General features: G+C 38.7%; 1 long non-coding RNA gene across 1 annotated transcript; it reads left to right on the forward strand.

The window, feature by feature from the left end:
- Positions 1-15836: 15836 nt before the first annotated feature.
- LOC117073714 lies at positions 15837-19793 on the forward strand. Its single transcript, XR_004433331.1, has 4 exons — positions 15837-16143; positions 17982-17987; positions 18509-18511; positions 19782-19793. It is a non-coding gene; the product is annotated as an uncharacterized LOC117073714 (long non-coding RNA).
- The last annotated feature ends 232 nt before the right edge of the window (positions 19794-20025 follow it).

Raw genomic sequence — 20025 nt, forward strand, 5'->3', positions numbered from 1 at the left:
AACCCTTGGTCCCCTTTCTACTTCTCCCTTGGCCTTTAGGAGGCTCTTGATAAGCATGTAATCACTTGGAAATGAAGCTATAATCACTGCATCTCTACTCAAGATAAATTGAGTTCTTCTCTCATTTGTTTTTCCATAAATCATTTGAGCTTTTAAGTTTTTCAGCAAGCATAATTCATAAATGCATGTGTTACTAAGGTTCTCAACATAATTTAAATCTATAGTTGAATAAGCTGACATAGCAATGTTCTGAAGATATCAGATCTCACTATTGATCATCTTTCGGCATGCTGTGTTCACCCTGTGTCCTACCTATATATATATTCTTCCAGAGAACTAACTTATTAAGTCAAAGTTCCAGGAGATGACATTCTTTAATCCACTGTTGTTTGTAACTTAAAACAAATACAGTAGTTGATCTGTATATAGAGAAGCAGCCAAATATTATATTAATATATAACATCACCAAAATGCATAACATGTCAAATTCTATTTTAATATGCTGATTACTGTTGTTTTAAAATATCCAGATATTTACCAAAGGCAATTAAGGCTTACATGTATTTTAAATGAAGCATCTGTTTTGCATTCATTTAGGAGAGGGTTTGTAATCATTCATTTCCTGTTTTGTATTGAATGAGACTACACAGACCAGTAGAAAGCTCATAGGAATTGTTTAGACACCTGAGGTAAGAGCTAAATAATAGAACTATATTTTTGATGTTTATTTAAGACACTTTCTATAAGGATTTTGAAGAGCTGTGGCAGTTTAGTTGCTCTTAAAAGGAGGTTTTATTAAAAAGAATGAGATATTACGAAAGGAGTAGAATTTAAAAGAAACTTTGAATTACAATTAAAATGTAATTTAATATCATAGTTTATAAGACTAAGACCCTTATTCAAGTTTTGGTCATGACTGAAAATATGATAATAAATTCTGATGACCATACACTAATCCCTTTACTGGCCCACCACAAACTTCCCTCCCTGTTCATACTCCCTTTCCCAAGGGTCCTGGGAGAAGATGGTCTTCACACCTTCTTTAAGAGTACAGGCATGTCAAGAAACATCCAACTGTGTTTCTCAGTATTTCCCTTATTTGTGCACAATGAGCTTCATAAAGAAAATTATACATAGAAATGTTAGAAAAACAAAAGCAAACTCATCCAGAGAGCTCAAGGCATGGCAGTTTGGGCCAGAGACAGAGTTAAGTAAACCTATGCAGTATCAGTATTTATGCTAATAACTGACATAACCAATCACAGGAATCTAACAGATGTAAGTAGGGAACTTGCCATGATAAAACAGAAACTCTACCTGCTATTTAAGTGTCCATTCATTTATACAAAAATAGACCACATATTAGGCAACAAAAAAAACCTCAATTAATTCCAAAAGGTAAAAACCATACATGTAAAATTCTCCAATCACAGTGTAATAAGTATGGAAATTGATAACAAAAACAGAACAAAAACCCACATCATCTAGAAGTGCTTAAATTCTCTCTGAGGTGAACAAGGAGTCAAAGCAAATATTTCAACTAGGTAGGTAGAAAATAGTGATAATGAAAACAGATGATTAAAGCAGCATTGAGAGGAAAACTCATTAACTATAAATAATTGTTAAACAAAAGGTAAAAATAAATTAATTCAATCTAAGGAAATTAGAAAGCGCTGCACATAAAAACTTAGAAAATAAGAGAATTAGTGAAGATAATAGCAAAACAATGAATTAGAAAGGAGAAATGATAGAATCAATATACATATTAAAGAACTAGTTATTTGAACATAAAAATTAAAATACCTAATCAAAAAAAGCGAGGAGAAGAAAAAGCACAAATATATAAAATTGGATATTGGGAAAACAGCCCCCAAATAACCACAAATACATAGTAAATTAAGAGAATTATAGAATACTATCCAGGTTTGGTGTCACATGCCTATAGACCCAGCTACTCAGGAGGTTGAGACTTGGAGGATTGCTTGAGCCTGGGCTACAGGAATGAGACCCTGTCTAAAAAAACAAAAAACAAAAAAAGGAATACTTTATTCAACTTCATGAATACAGGCTATTAAGCTGTAATATATGCAATTGTCATTTTTATGGGTCAAGTAGAGTCACATATTGACAATTTCATATGGCTCAACCTACAATCTAAAAATCTAGATCAAATGGATGACACTCAAGAATATGGCAAAATATAATTAAAACTGATCTACATATGTCTCCAAAAGTAAGTTAAACATTTGCCATGCTAAACAGTGAAATGTTATGACTATTTCCATTTAAGTCAGAAAGGAACAAACTCATGTTCACTAGCTTCACTGGTAAGAATTTCCTGTAAGTGCTAGCCAATCCAATTCATAATAATGGTTAACATTTATTGAATCCTGACACTAGGCATGATTGTAAGTTTTCATACATATTATCGCATTTTATGCCCCCAATACCCCTATGCCCAGTTTACTGGCAGGGAAACTAAAATGCAGAGTGGTTAAGAAACTTGCCTGGGGTCATAAAGAGAAAAGGTGACAGAGTCAGGACCTGAATCTAGACTTACTGCAGGTTCATGATCTTAAATATAACTCTCTATTGTCTCCCACTATGTTCACGGTGTAAAAAAACAGGTGATGAAAATTGGAAAGGCAGAGACAAAATTGTGTAAGATTTTACATTTGAAAAAGACAAAACCAATCAAAAGCTATTCTAAGCTATTAGAAGTAACAAGAATATTCAGTAAAGTGACAAGTTACATTAATACCTGAAAGTCAATAGATTTTCTATATGCAAAAATTAGATGGATAGTGCATCATTTCTGTGTATCATTTAAATACATGTTACATATTCTAAAAACCATCTTTTAAATAAACCTATATATTTACAGTAGCAAGAGAAAGATTTAAATATCTAGAATAAATTCAACTAAAAGTTGACAGACCTTCACACACACAAAAAAAGGTGTATCTCTGTATCTCTGCTGAGATTTATAAAAGAAGACTTAAATAGAAAAACCTACCTTATTCATGGATAAAAAGCTTAAAGATGTCAATTCCATTTAACCTATAAATTTAGTGAGATCAAAAAATTACTGAACGCTTTTTAATCTTGTGAAATTGCGATTTTTTCTTTTGTATGATTTCATTGGTGAATCTTTTCAGAACAAAATTAAATAATAATGGTGAGAGTTGTTATCATTGTCTCACCTTTGACTTTTCGTTGAGATACTTTTCACCATCAGTAATTATGCTGGCATTTGACGCCCACACCCATACAGTAATTTTTTAGTTATATTAAATAAACTCAACACTTCCTTCTTCTTCTTTTACTGAACTTCTTAAAAACAATCAACACGACTTACCTCTCTTTCCACTTTGTTCCTGTGGCTTCTAATGCAACCATTAGAACCCCCTGCCTCCCCTCCACTGTCCCCCTTTGCTATCGATACCTTTCATCTGACATCTAAAAGTTGGAGATTAAGATGACAGCAAGAATTAGAAATTTTTTTAAAAGTTGGAGATGCATCAGAACTTCTGTATATCTAAACTCTTGTCCTTGTTATCTCACTCGCTTCATTTAGATAATCCCAAATTAAAATAGCCTGCCTGAGTCTTTCTCTCAAGCTCCTTCTTTACATCCAGTTGCCTTACTGACATCTTCATTTGCATGTCAAATAGGCATCTCAAAACTAATTATGTCCAAGACAGAACTCTTTATTCTCTCTGCCCCCAAACCTATCACTCATCTGATACTCTTTGTCTCAGTAAATGGCACCACTAAACACCCAGTTGCTTAAAAGCTGAATTATTCTTAATTTTTCCCATTCCCTCATCCCTCTTATCCAATTTGTTGTCCAGTCTTTATGGTGGTATCTCCAAAATATCTCTGCAATTTATTCCTTTCTATCCTGGAACAAGCCACCATCATGTCTAACAGGGACCACCATAGCAGCTTCCTGACAGGTCTTCTTGTTTCTTCTCTGGTTGTAGCCCTCACCACATTCTATTTCTATTCTCTATACAGCAGCCAGAATGATCATCTTAAAGCCTAAATCACATGTTGTAACTCCTCTGCTTAAAGTCCTCCCGTGGCTTCCCTTCGAAAGTAGCATGAAGTCTACACTCTTCATCACAGCCCACAAAACCTTCCCCAGGAGGACTTCCACTTGCTCCTCCAAGCTCCACTCATCCCACACTCTTCTTCCATCACAAGTTCGAATCCTCTGGCCCAAACGCCTTTGAACATTTGCTCACTTTGACTCAGATCTCCTCCCCTGACTCCCCATTCATTTGTGGAAAAAACTGCCATAAAAAGTCAAAGGACAAAGTGGGAAAAATCATTTGCAACACCCAGAGATCTTGTTACCTTAATACACAAAAAGGTCTTTAAAAATATTTTCAAGAGTAAAATATGTCTTAAAATACAGAACAATTTTCTTGCTATGGAAGAGTGAAAATCACTAAAAAATAATAACTCACTTCTAGCTTCCATAGAAATTTCAGAGGAATTGGGGGTGGGGTGGAGGAGAGGTGTAACTAGAACAGCCAAGATAATTTTCAAAGTTGAATGACTGAAGAAGAATAGCTTTAGCAGATGTTAAAACATATTATAAAGATGGAATAACTAAAAACATTAAATAAGTAGTATAAATTTAGAAAGGAAAAAGACAAACATTCACAAATGATATGATTGTATACAGTGAGCCCCAAGAATGAATTAAAAAGCTACTTACAAATGAGTTGTTACCAAAATACAGAAAATAATGAAACACATAAGAATCTCTTTTAAAAAACAGATCCTGTGTAGAAGAGCATGTATAACATATACAGTAACATAACATTAAATAAATGAGCCATACTTAGATTTTGGGTAGGAAGACAATACTATAGAAATAAAAGCTATTAAAAAAAAAAAAAAAGAACTATAAGTTCTTTCTAGCTGGGCGCAGTGGCTCACACCTGTAATCTCAGCACTTTGGGAGTCCGAGGAGGGCAGATCACAAGGTCAAGACATCGAGACTATCCTGGCCAACATGGTGAAGCCCCGTCTCTACGAAAAAATTAGCCGGGTGTGGTGGCATGCACCTGTAGTCCCAGCTACTCAGTTAGCTGAGGCAGAAGAATTGCTTGAACTCGGGAGACGGAGGTTGCAGTGAGCCGAGATAGCTCCACTGCACTCCAGCCTGGGTGACAGAGCAAGACTCTGTCTCAAAAAAAAAAGAAAGAAAGAAAAAAAAAAGAAATATAAGTTATCTCTAATGTGTTCTCTAAATTATTTGTATTGTCTAATTTGTTTAATTTATAACTAGATTGTAATTAAACAATGCTTGTCTTTGCACTAAAGCTAAATTCTTCTACCACTGATATTCAACACCCCACCAAACGCACACACAATTTTCTTGATCTTATATTTAGCGAAACAAGCAGAACGAAGAAAAACTAAATGTTGAATGAGACAGTAATCACTCAACAGCCCTGCTAAATCCTGCGTATGTGCAGCAGCCGTGCTGGGAGGAATACTTCCACATACAGCTTCCGATCATTAGCATGCAACTGGGAAGGAGTGGAGGTTTGTTGTGTGGTTTAGGTGCCTCCCTTCTTATTCCTTCCCTTACTCCCTGTCTCACAGCCCTTCATGTTCCTGTCCTTCCACGCTTGAAGGGTCTTCCATCCTACTACCACAGTAGAACAGGAAGTCACTTGGTAGCATTCCTTTACACTTTTTGGTATACATTACCAAAAATGAGCCAAGGTTCTTTGCAAGCCTTCATATTTTAAAGTGTTCATATAAGAGTTAAGAAGAGAAACGCTTTGTTTCCTAGGCAAGGTTTTGTGAAACTAACTGGGAAACCTAGGAAAAGCCTCCATAATCACATTAGTTTATTTCCTTTAGAAAAATCACATATATTCTTTACGGATGCATGCATTTCCAGTATATACAATAATTCATTTACAGTGGCTGATTACGGGGGTGAAGGAGGTTAAGTATTAAAAGTGGGATTGGAGGCTGGGCGCAGTGACTCACACCTGTAATCCCAACACTGTGGGAGACCAAGGCGGGCAGATCACTTGAGATCAGGCATTCCAGACCAACCTGGCCAACACGGCGAAACCCCGTCTCTATTAAAACTACAAGAATTGCGTGTCACGAGGTCAGGAGATCAAGACCGTCCTGACTAACACGGTGAAACCCCGTCTCTATTAAACATACAAAAAATTAGCGGGGCGCGGTGGCGGCACCTGCAGTCCCAGCTACTCGGGAGGCGGAGTCAGGAGAATGGCGTGAACTAGGGAGGCGGAGCTTGGAGTGAGCCCAGATCGCGCCACTGCACTCCAGCCTGGGCGACAGAGAGAAAATCCATCTCAAAAAAACAAATAAAAACAAATAAAATAAAATACAAAAATTAGCAGGGCATGGTGGTGCATGCCAGTAATCCCAGCTATTCTAGAGGCTACCTCTTGAACCTGGGAGGCGGAGGTTGGAGTGAGCCGAGATAGCAACACTGCACTTCAGCCTGAGCAACAGAGGGGGACTACGTCTCTAAATAAATAAAAATGGGATTGGTGACGGTATCAATTTTCTATTGCTGCTATAATAAATTACCACAAATTTATTTGCTTACAGTTCTGGAGGCCAGAGATCCAAAACAAGTGCAAATCGTGGTGTTAAATCATGGGCTGTATTCTTTCTGGGGGGTCTAAAGGAATATTCATTCTTTGTCGTTTCCTGCTTCCAGATGCCACTAGCAACCCTTGGCTTGTGTTCACCTTCCCTCTTCAAAGACAGCGATCGCCTCACTTCTGCTTCTGTCATCCCATCTTTTATTTAAAAGGCCCCTGTGATTACACCTGAGGCTAGTCAGATAATCCAGAATAATCTCCCCATCTCAAAATTCTGAATTTAATCACACCTGCAAAGTCTCTTTTGCCAGGTAAGGTAAGATATTCTCTTGTTCCTAGGATTAGGGAGTGGACCTCTTTGGGGCTCAGGGGAGAGTGATTATTCGGCCTACCACAGTGATGAAGGGGGAAAGAATAATATACAGCAAGAAAAGAATGCATCAAGAACCAGAGATAACAGCATGCCTCACCTGAAGTTAAAAATCCCATGTTTCCCCAGAGTGCTGACCAGCAATTCTCAGCATTGGCTGCACCCTGGAGTCACCTGAGAAACTTTAAAACAGCCTAATATCTGGTCAACACCCTGAACCAATTAAGTCAGAATCTCTGACTAGGAAGCATCAGGACTTTTTAATGCTTGTCAGGTGATTCCAATATGCAGTCAAGTTCAAAAAGCCCTGGAGTGTCCACTCAGTGCCTGCTGAAGGCCTCTGCCTTTGGTTTTTTTTATTAAAGAGGAAGTACTCCTAGTTGGTGACGGGGCCCGCAGCTCTCCTAGTTGTCTGACTCCTACTTTGGATGTTTTCAACCCAATACTGCTTCCCCCACTCCGTAGGAAAAGTCATTCTACCATTCACTCCCTCAGGCTCTTCCTTCTCCTTGGTCAGACCCACGTCTCCAGGCCATCAGGATCCAGCCCACCATCTTACTGAACTCTCACCCGTATCTCATGATGTACGCTGCCACCTAAGACCCTTCTACCACCTTCCCAAACCTGCTTCCAAAGGGTAGTAACAGTGTTTTGGTTTTCCGGAAAGGCCATTCCCACCTCCTCAACCCTGTCTCCCTTTTGCCCCTCCAGCATCCAGGATATCCAAAACAGGACAGAAGTAAGAAAACACAGAAGTCTGCAGACCCTGAGGTGAAAGTGAGGACAAGGAATGGAAGATAGAAGACAGGTGCAGAGGGAGCTATAAAAATTGAGCAGTTACAGACTGGGTTTGTATGCATTTGTTAAACTACATAGGTGAAAAGTGGAAATCATTTTCATTATTGAAGAACTGATAGAAAAGCTAACATTTTGTCCCAACTCTGTAACAAATACTATCAAGTAATTTTCATGAACGGCTGGTTATTTACCAAATTATTAAGCAGCACAAAGATAATTTTTCTGTCACATGAATGTGGTCTGTGTGTGTGTGTGTGTGTGTGTGTATCGATAAACATCAGATTGGCCGGGTATAGTGGCTCACACCCAGCACTTTGGGAGGCCGAGACAGGCAGAATCACTTGAGGTCAGGAGTTCAAGACCAGCCTGGATAACATGGTGAAACCCTGTCTCTACTAAAAATATAAAAATTAGCCAGGCATGGTGGCATGAGCCTGTGGTCCCAGCTACTCAGGAGGCTAAGGCAGGAGAATCCCTCGAACCCAGAAGGCGGAGGGTGCAGTTGACCGAGATTGTGCCACTGCACTCCAGCCTCAGCGACAGAGCGAAAAAAAAAAAAAAAATCAGATTAACTTGTCAATTTCATTGGAGGTAATGCTTACTGTTGCTTATATTGTTCATATTACATATTCACAATTTGGTACTCAGATTATGGTCATCTACTAACAACTTACAGAACTAATAGGGAATGTTAATTTAACATATCCATAATAATTTATAATACCAGTGTCCAAATGCAGGGTAAATTATAGGCTTTTAATATCTTTCAGAATTTTCGGAGTATGAGGTTCAGTTTTAAAGTCTATTGTTTGATCTCTAATATATCCAATTAGTGCCAACTGAGTCCTGTCCTAGCCAGTGATTCTTCACAGAGCTTTTTACAAGATTTTATCCAACAAGGCATGACCTGGTCTAGAAACAAGACTGATTAATTGAAATATTTTCAGTGTACTGCATGTTGCTATTCATAATGTAATATTCATTCGTCCAGCAGGGGGCTCTCTCGCCATTAGAAGTACAGATGAGGAAAGTTTCGGAAAGTTATTTGTTCATTCATTCACTTACTTGTTCAACAAAATGAGTTCTCGCTAATTGCCAGACTTTGTGATATTTTCTAGGAATATAGTAGGGAAGGCTTTGTTCTCATGGAACTTAGAATCTGGTATTTCATGTTTGGCCACCTCCACTGGAAATGATCTTGTTTTTTTAAGTAAAAGTTGTTATTCCTAGAACATTCATTTGGGGAAGGGGTGATTTTGGTTGCTGACAAGGTAAGTACTTTGAAAAAGGCTTTGAGTACACATTACATTTGACTCTATTCTCCTTTGTGCTTTGAGAAGTGTACTCCTTCCTACAACTAGAAGAGAAATTGTCTCTGTTCCCTGGATAGCCCCTTCTCAGATTCCAAAAAGCAGTGACTAATCGAGGGGTAGAAGCTTCCTGGGCCAATAATTTCTAATTTCTAGGCTTAGAATCTATTATTCTAAGAGAAATGAGGGAATTAAAAACAATATGCAAGATGCAGGGACTAAAAACATCATCTATTACAATGGTGGTACAAGAAGCAATTCAAGAAAAATTAAAATTTTTCAGATCACATGTTTGTTTTCTTTCCAAATGAAAAAAACATCATTATGTCTTATGGGGGAAAAGAAGTCTTAAAACTTAAGTCATCCACTTTAAAAAATTTTTAAATGTGAATGAAAATGTTAATAGAGTTTTATAAACCACTAAAACATCAACACCTGGGTACATTCAAGAGGTAAAGCATGATGGCAGCTTCCAGTCTTTCTTCTTAACATTTCAGGTTCAATGCAACTCAAGGGCCAGAGAACGTATATTATTGATCTAGTGCCCAGCAATCTCATTTTGCAGATTAGACATCTAGAGCCCAGAGGGGATGCAGGACTTGTCCATGTCACACAGTAAGTTCTCAAAACATTTTCTATTTCAGGCTCAGTTTTTAAAGAGTGTGAAATCACAGCATCTTAGAGTTAAAGTCAATCTTGGGAAGTCAACCAATCCAATCTTCTGCCCAAAGTGAAAGTCACTTCAGTAGCTGAAGGATGAAAGGATGTCATCCAATACAGTGACAGAGAGCTGACTGCATTCCACCTCTCAAAGGGACCCATTTCTTTCATAAGAAGCTCTCAGCATTATGAAAGTCTTACATCAGGCCCAAAGATAACTTCTCATTGTTTCTAGTTTTGTTGTCTGGATCTATATAAAAAGCTGCACTGTAATTTTTAAGAATAACCATCATAAACGCTGTTCTCTTTTCTAAGTAAAACATTCTCATTTGGCCGGGTGCGGTGGCTCACGCCTGTAATCCCAGCACATTGGGAGGCCGAGGCGGGTGGATCATGAGGTCAGGAGATCAAGACCATCCTGGCCAACACGGTGAAACCCCGTCTCTACTAAAAATACAAAAAAAATTAGCCGCACGTGGTGGCCGGCGCCTGTAGTCCCAGCTTCTTGGGAGGCTGAGGCAGGAGAATGGCGTGAACCCGGGAGGCTACGGAGCTTGCAGTGAGCGGAGATCGCGCCACTGCACTCCAGCCTGAGAGACAGAGCAAGACTCTGTCTCAAAAAAAAAAAAAAAAAAATCCTCATTTTTTCAGCCATTTTCTAAATGCTATAGTTTCTCTTGACATCCTTAACTAAATTTCATCCAGCTCTTAAAATGTGATGCCAAATGTGGTGTTACTACAGATGAATCTGACAAGCATTGAGTGCAGTAGGATGTACAAAGATACAAAGAATGTTCATATCTCAGAAAACATATTCTACCTAGGGATGAGAAAATAAAGAGTACCCCATAGCAACTAAAAGAAAAAGTGTCTCTCATGCCATTTCAACTCATCAAAGACTTTTTCAGTTTAGCCAGTTCTCGAATCTAAACAATACGTATACATAAAAAATACTAACAAAAAAAAAGACATTTCATCCATATGATAGCAATACAAATCAACCCAGAAATTCCAAACACCACCATCCTCCCATCCCAACTTCCAGGTACTGGGCTCAGGATTAACAGGGTCCAAATGGATCAATAAATACTTAGAAGTTCAGCGTTCTCTTAGAAATTTGCCCTTGTCATCAAGCACATGTGCTCCAGTCTCTACAGAAATAACAGTAAGGGATCTTTGGGTTCAAACAATAGGCCTACCTAAAAATCCACCAAGGATTCAACAATGGAAAGTGCTTCTATTAATAAACACTATTTGGGTGTGTTTATGCAAATCAATGAGTGAAAAATACCCATTGCAATAATTTCCAAACAACATCCAGTTCCTAAAATTAGTTTTAGCTAGTTAACCATGGTAAAAACTAATCTATCGTCCTCAATCCTGCTGAAACTCTTTATGACACTGTAAGCAGCTCAGTAGTCACTCAAAATAGCCCCAGATTGGAGGGCAGAATGTCAAGATGGGCAGATGCTCAGAGTTTAACACGAGCCTCTAACAACCTACGTGGAGCATGCATCCTTTCAGCCAGAAACCAGCCACAGGCTCACCTACTGTCAGTGTCTCAGGAGAGAGTTTCAGAGGCTTACCAGGACCATATTCATTGAGTCAAAAATAAGCTAACTTATGGGAACAATGGAATAATAAGTTTGAATTAGTATCCTCAGAAAATTTAAAAGTCAGGTTTTAACACGTATGCCAATTTAAACTTGGGCATGTTAAGTTGACTAAGATCCTTAAGGCATAAGTCATTAAAATATTGCATGCACACTCCATTTACTGTCTTTGAAGGCATGGGGCATAAAGATGATAGCTCATTATATACCTAATCTACTGAGTGTCTTACATAAACTATTTATTTTGTGTATGTAACAAATCTTTTCACACAGGTACTTTACTTGTCTGCATTCTTCAGATGAAGAAACTGAGTTTTAGAGAAGTGAATTCACTTACCCAAGGCCACTTAGCTAAGAAGAGACAGCAGAACTGGGATTTGATTCCAGGTCTGCCTCCACGGTTTCTGCTGAACACTTTACAGAATGTGCCTCTCACTAAGGAAGAGAGGATCTGGATGATACTCTGTGTCTTCTACCTGGAAAGAATAAAAACTATCTGGGCTGGAAAGGACTCCTTTCCATTTTTGACAATTCCCTTAAACGCCAAACCAAATATAAATACCCACTTTCTTAACATTTATTTTTGAAAATCCTAAAATCTCCTTAAAGTCAATATTGAGATCCAAATCCATTAGTTTTCCTGCACAGAGGTGGTTTCATGCAATGAAATTATACAGAGCTGAAAAACTTCAACCTCACCAGATACTAGTGTGCATAAGTTATTCCCTGCAACCCTACTCCCTCAACTCTGGGATAAAAATAATGTTACCAACTCCCTGAAGCTGTTCTAAGTATTAAATAAGAATAATAGATGTTGTATTAGTCCATTTTTATGCTGCTGATAAAGACATACCCAAGACTGGGTAATGTATAAAGAAAAAGAGGTTTAGTGGACTCACAGTTCCAAAGTGGAAGTCTCACAATCATGGCAGCAGGTGGAAGGCATGTCTTACATGGTGGCAGGCAAGAGAACAATGAGAGAGCATGTGCAGGGAACTCCTCTACCAAACCATCAGATCTAGTGAGACCTATTCACTATCATGAGAATAGCACGAGAAACACCCCCCTCCTTGTGACTCAATTACCTCCCAGGGGGTCCCTCCCACAACACATGGGAATTATGGGAGCTACAATTCAAGATGAGATTTGGGTGGGGACACAGTCAAACCATATCACATGTGAAAAATATTTTACAAAATTCTCTACAAATATTGTTATTATTATTACCTTTCTATTTCTACAATTTTGTACTTTAGTCATAAAATGTAACAATCTAGAATATTTTCATATTTCTACCTTTATTATGGCTAGGCAATAACAAGGTCTCAATAGAGTGAAAGAATTTCCAAATGTTAATTTTCACAGTCTGCCAAGCATACAATAAAAATGCTTAAACTATATTGCTCCTGCCATTTTAATTTGCTTGTTTTAACAAGTACAGAGAACATTACATTTAGCTAAGAATGATTTCAGATTAACTTCTCTTACATAAAGCAATCAACTTTTATAATATATGTGTGGCAAGTAATAAGCACATAAATGTGTAATTGCTTTTTAAGAAATATTTGTTTTCAATGTAGGTTTCAGAGTAAGGTGGAAGACTAAATCATATTATTTTAAATGGCCTCCATCGGGTAAAATTCACAGTGTCAGTAATAGATTGGGAAATGGAAGCATAGTCATAGAAAAAGGAAAATGAATTTTTAAAAGCATTAGACCTCAAACTCGATCATTCTTTCATATAATGAACACAACAGTCTAGTATTGAAATAAGATTAACAATCAATTTCATAATATTTCTATATATAGTTACATGTACTCTGTTATTATAACATTTTATCTTATTTTATTTTACTGTTTTTTGAGATAGAGTCTCACTCTGTCACCCAGACTGGAGCGCAGTGCTGCAGCCTTGGCTCACTGCAAACTCTGCCTCCCAGGCTCAAGCAATTCTCCTGCTTCAGCCTCCCTGGTAGCTGGGACTACAGGTGTGCACCACCACATCTGGCTAATTTTTTGCATTTTTACTAGAGACAGGGTTTTGCCATGTTGGCCAGGCTGGTCTCAAACTCCTGGCTTCAAGTGATTCGCCTGCCTTGGCTTCCCAAAGTGCTGGAATTACAGGTGTGAGCCACCTTGCCTGGCCAGTTATTATAACAATTAAAAAATAGATTTTATTCCAAAGTTTTCTTTTTTATAACCAAGAAACAAAGTACCTATGTGTTCATTATGATGCTAACTTAAAACTGAATTTCTCTCATTCCATACCTTTTTAACTTTATGTCTGAAAAAAAAAAAAAAAAAATCCTGCATGTTTAGGAAATGCTATTCCATTTACTCCTGCAAAGCCCTTCCCAGCTCTACATGTCTGACTTACAACTGAGGGGGGCTCCATTTCCATTTCCTCTGCCTTTACACTGGTACTAAGTTCTAATCTTGGAATTTCCTTACTCGAAAGTCAGCTGTTATTTGCTGTGTCCCCCTCCTGCCCATCTCTATCCTGTCCTGCTGCATTTCAGCTGGTTACCTTATGCATCCAATTCTCTACAGGCCAACTGTTCCCTTTATAGATCTTATAAAAGACAAGACAGACAGGATATTAGCAATCTTCATCTTTAAAAGAAAAATTTTGCTTTGAAATAGTCTTAGAATGGTCTCTGTCCAAAAGCAGAGATGCCAAGTGGCCCTTAGGACAACCATCTGTTTATGTGTTCATTTATTCACAGGTGGTGTAGCAAAATGGTAAAAGCATGATCTCCAGAACAATGTTCCATTCCAGCTCTGCCACTGACTCGCTGTGTGACCTTGGATGACTGACTTAACCTCTCTGTGCCTCAGTTTCCACATCTATAAAATACAGAAAATAATTGCACCTATCTCCTAGAGTTATTGTAAGAATGGACAGAGTTAATATGTGTAAAGTGTTTAAACAGTGCCGGGAGCATAGTATATGTGCACTGTGTTTCCTATTATTACTATCATTTGTCTGTTATTCATTCATAAAATATTTACTGATCTCTATTCATGCTGGTATGCTAGGTGTTATTATACAACAGTGAGCAAAGCAAAAAATAATAAGTAGCCCTTATGAAATCCATAGAGAGACAAACATTAATCAAATAATCTTACAAATGTATGATAATAAATGGTATAAATGCATGAAAGATGACTACCTCGTAAAAATCTCGGGCCTATCTACCAGATTTCTTAACGCTCATAGTTCCTCTATTTTTCCCAGGTGACAGAAAGAAGTGGCCTGGTTACCACAGTCAATGAACTAGTGCTGACTTGATTGTCTGATTCTTTTGTGCCCTATTTCCAAGAAAAGGCCGGGTTTCCACTCTTCCCCATCTTGTTCTTGAACCGCTGTATTAAACAATATACCCCACATCTCATGCTTCACCACCACAGCACTGCTCCTTTGAAACTCTGCCTTTGTCCTGATTTCTTTAAATTAGCAATCCCCTTGGACTTGGGTGGCAGTGAGTCTTTTTGTATGGCATATTATTCCAGTTGCTTCTTCAAGCCTGCCCCCATATTCCTTTTCTCTTCTGGTATACATACTTTAGAATACCTAACTCTGGCTTCAGATGCTGCCTCTGCTATTAATACTTACCTGGTGTGTGAATTTTACCAAGTTACTCAACCTATCATTTCATCTGTAAAATGGGTATAAAAACATCTATACCACAGAACTGAGAGGCTTAAATAAGATGAAACCTCTTATACAACTTATAGTGTCTAACAATGAATAAGTTCACTCACACAACCATATTCATCCACAGGCAGTAAGGTTATGCATCTAACAAATATTTATCCCCGAGCACAAAGGATTTTAACAGGTTAAAAAAATACATAAATCATTTCTTCATTTGTGAAAACTCTCATTATATTAGGAGAGACAGTCAGAAATTGAAAGAATATAAATTGTAATGAGAACCATACAGGAAACAATAAAAATTTCTGAGACAGAAAAACAAGAGAGACTTACTAGAGTTTAAATGGCCAAGGAAGGGGAAGAAAAGGAGGCAAAGGAAGATGTTTGTGCAAAGGTCCTGAGGTAGAAAGATTCGCATATTTGAGCACCTGAAAGACCACTGTGGCTAGAACCTGAGGAATCAGGGGTGAAAAGACACAGATGGGATTGAAGACATGACCTTCTAGGCCTCCATGGTAAATGGTTTGCAATTTAATTCCCCTCCCTTCTATTCCACCTCCAAGTCCCAGTTTTGTGTTTTAAATACCAGACAGCTATCGCTATACAAAAGCCTAGTTGAGCTCCATCCTAGGAGTTAATCTTTTTACTACTAGCCCAGTTCTTTGTGGAATAATGAGGTTCAAGGGAGACAGAGATTATGTGGTATACATAATGTTCTTCTGTTTTCTTCCTCCTTTTCCAACAGAGCCCTCAGACTCACTTCCATCTGTGTGCTTTCCCTGGAAATGTCTGTAGAGGACTGCGGGCTCGCAAACGAGATGTTCCCGATAAGCCCTGCTCTTGCAGACAAAGCAGGACGGTCCTTCTCTGCAAACAGAAAGGACAAAGGAGCCAGCTGTAAACAGTGGGCTCTGGGAACTGGTCAATGTTTACTGATCTTGCGAGTCAAGGAAAGGTCAGAGAAGCAACACATGCCCCACGACTTGGTAACATTCCACAAACGGCTGTATAAAATAAAGCAGAGTGTGCCGTTCGGCGCAGCCGCCATGTATGTCTTGTCCTGTGTTGTCTTGTGTGTTCATTCCTTTGTTTAGGAAACACGCGGACCCCAACAAATGTCCTTCAGTCCTGTGGCTTTATGTGACATTTGTAACCCAATGACTCCCAGTTTATATCTCCAGCTGTGACTTTACTGCACTCTGAGTGCATATCTAATGGCCCACTTTACCTGACTACTTGGGTATCTAAAAGGCATCTCAGATTTAACACAACTGGAAAAGAACCCTTCACTTTTGCCCTCCAAACCTGTACTTCTCCCAGTCTTTCCTCTTCCTAGTGCCATCCAACCGTTTGTTCAACTCAAAATTGTAAATATAATCTTTGATTCCTCCCTTTCTCCTGTCCTCTTGCATCCAATATATCAAGTCTTGCCAGTTACTTATCTAAAATAGATCATTTATCTGTCTATTTCTCTAACTCAATGTCCACTGCCCAGGTCAGCCTGGGCTACTGAAATAGTCTCCTAAATGATCAATATATTTTCCCAAAAAAGAAGTCGCTTGTTGAATGTTACCTCCAACAATCCACTCAAATACCAGAAAAAGTGATCTGTTGAGAACATAAACATAAATCGCATAACGTTACTCCTGCACTTAAAACCTCCAGTGACTTCCCGTTGTGCATGGAGTACAACTCAAGACCCTTAACCTGGACACAAGAACCTATACCACCTGGCCCCTTAGCTTCCCATTCCTGCCTCACTGCTATGTCTTTTCTCCTGTGTCATCTAAGTTCCAACCACACTGTCTTCAAATACACCCCAAGGGTTTTTGCCATACATCTTCATGCATCTTGTTCCCCCTGCCAAGCACATCCTGTCTCCAGATCTTTGCAGGTCTGGCTTTTTCTTTATTTTGTTTGTTTTTAATTTACAATGCAGCTGTGCTTGGAAAGTCTGGCTTTTTCTTATCGTTTAGGTCTTGCCTCAAATACTTCCCCATCAGAGAAGGCTTACCTACCTTCTCATTTTTTTTTCATCTTTTTTAAATTTTTTTGAGACAGAGTCTTACTCTATCACACAGGCTGGAGTGTACTGGTGTGATCTCAGCTCACTGCAACCTCCACCTTCCAGGTTCAAGTGATTCGCCTGCCACAGCCTCCCAAGTAGCTGGGATTACAGGTGCCCGTTAGCACACCTAGATAATTTTTGTATTTTTGGTAGAGACAGGGTTTCACCATGTTGACTAGGCTGGTCTCAAACTCCCGATCTGAAGTGATCCACCCTCCTCGGCCTCTCAAAGTGTCTGGATTACAGGTGTGAGTCACTGTGCCTGGCCCCTGGCTTCTCATTTTAGAGAAGTCACTCATTCCTAAAGTCATTCTCTGCAATAGCTCTGCATGGTAGAACTTCTGTGTTGATGGAAATGTTCTAAAGTGCTGTTCCATACCGTAGCCACCAGGCTACTGAGTTTTTAAAACCGAGTAACTGTGACTGAGGAACTGAATTTCTAATTTTATTTCATTTTAATTTAAATAGCCCTGTGTATGGGTAGGGCCTACCCCATTAGACAGAATAGCTCTATAGCATCACCATGTTTTATTCTCCTCAAAGCTCTAATAACTACCTGAAGTTATCATGTTCATTTCTTTCAAAAGTTCCATGAGGTCAGGGACCTGGTCTATCTAGAAAAAGTGCTACACACCAAAAAAAAGTATTACATACATTATGTATTTCTGCATAACAAATTACTATAAATGTAGCAGCTTAAAACATCACACAATTCTTATCTCACAGTTTCTGTGCAGTCAGGAGCCCTGGGCATGGCTTAGTTGGGCATGTGCTCTGCTTCAGTGTCTCTTACAGATCAGCAATTGAGGTATTGGCCAGGGCTGGGATCTCATCTGAAAGCTCGACTGGGGAAGGATCTGCTTCCAAGCTCATGTGGTTGTTGGCAGAGGTCAGTTCTTCAAAGGCTATTGGAAGGAGATCTTCAGCACCCAGCTGGTTGTTGGCTGAAAGCTGTCACCAGTCCTTTGCCACTCCAATATAGCAGCTCATTTTGTGGCAGCTTGCTTTATCAATGTGTGCAAGCCAAGAAGGAAACAGCAAGAGAGGAGTTACAATCTTATATAAACTATCATGGAAGTAATACCTCGTCACCTTTGCTGCATTCTACTGATTAGAAACAAGTCTCTAGGCCAGCACACACTCAAGGAGAGAGGACAATTCAACAACATAAACACCAGAAAACGAAGATCATTTGGACCCATTTTAGGAGTCTGACTACCATGGGCAGCTATTAAATATTTGCTGAGTGGATGAATGAAAGGATGAAGACCCTACTCTACTCTGGCTGAGTTATGCCGGTGTAGCCCCTTTTTTCCTCACTGTGGAAGATAAAGTCTTGTGTTAGAAATTATCAAAGAAGAAATAGAGACTATTTCTGAAAAATCTGAAAAAAAAAATTTAAGCTATGGAAAAGGAAGTTTCTTAGCAAAGTAGACAGATTCTTACTTGATAACTGTTAAGAGCATGGACCAGCCTGGGCAACACAAAAAGACTTCATCTCTAAAAATAAAATATAAAATAAAAATTAGCCAGGCATGATGGCTCATACCTGTAGTCCTATCTAGCTACTCAGGAGGCTGAGGTGGGAGGATCACTTGAACCCAGGAGTTCAAGGCTACAGTGAGCTAGGATCACGCCACTGCAGTCCAGCATGGGCAACAGAGAGAGAAAGACCCCAACTCAAAAAAAAAAAAAAAAGTATGGGCCCCAAAGTCAAAATGCTCAGATTCAAAGCCTAAGTCTATATTTTTACCATTTGTGTACTTGAACTCCTTTGTGTCTCAGTTTGCTTATAGGATTATTGTCAGGATTTAATAAGTTAATAAGTGCAGTGAATATTTTATAGGACAGCACCTGGCACAGAATACATACTCAAGAAATATTAGCTATTACTATTATCATCACTAATACAATAAGTGAATTTTGTTTTGAAAACAAATTTTCTGCTTCTAAGGCTGTTAATGTAATTCTTACAAGCTAATGATTGTATCACTCTGGGTTCTTAATTGCAGTCAAGAAAAATCAACTCCAGCTAACTTAAGCAGAAAATGGAATCTGTTAAAAACATAGTGGGTGGCTCCCAGAATCACTGAAAGAACTGGAAAATGGACAGGGAATTGTGCAACTGATAACAACACCCAAAATCACAAGGTAGAACCCTCTGTCCCCTTGCTCTGCCAACGCCCCTAGTCCCAGATGCTGCACACAGCTAACTACCCTAAGGAACTCAGTCCTCCTCCAGCTGCTGCTCCTGCAGAATGTGATTCTTCCAGCTCTCACATCACTGGTGGACTGTAAGAACACTGCTAGGTTCTCAGCTGGCTCCATCACACTGATGAAGGCTAGGTCTTGGAGATACACCTGAAGAGCTGGTATTTGGCATTTTCTTCTTCTATGGTTACAGGCAAGTCTGCCTCCTTCCAAGACTCATTGGAAGGGTAATTTCCAAAACAGAAGATGAGCATTCCCATGCTGGACAGCCAAAATAATTTTAAAAGCAAATGTCCACTGGAATAGCCGTTAATGATTTCTCTTTGTTGAATATCATTTTCTAATCCACGTTAAAAATTCAGTAAGTTCCTGCAGATAAGTTCTCTCAAGGCAAGGATTTATATCTCCCATTATATTCCTTTCTAGGTCTACATGGTAGTTTTGAAGTTGGGATAAAAGAATGAACAAAATACTAGGTGTTTGGCTTATTTATTTGGTGTCCTTATTTTTACACTGATGGATTCCTTCACCAGCAAATCATTAATTGTATATTATATTTCTCCATTAAGCCTTGTGCCCTTTCTGCACTCAGAAGCTGTAATATTACAAGCCTCTTGCCCTTTAAAAATTAAGTTGTCTCTATTCAGGACCTCCTTAGAAGAGATTCAAAATCCTATTGCTTGTGGTATTTTAATTTTATTTTTCTAGGGGACAGTTACG

This window comes from Trachypithecus francoisi, unplaced genomic scaffold, assembly GCF_009764315.1.
Source record: "Trachypithecus francoisi isolate TF-2019V2 unplaced genomic scaffold, Tfra_2.0 Lachesis_group4, whole genome shotgun sequence".
NCBI classification, from domain to species: domain Eukaryota; kingdom Metazoa; phylum Chordata; class Mammalia; order Primates; family Cercopithecidae; genus Trachypithecus; species Trachypithecus francoisi.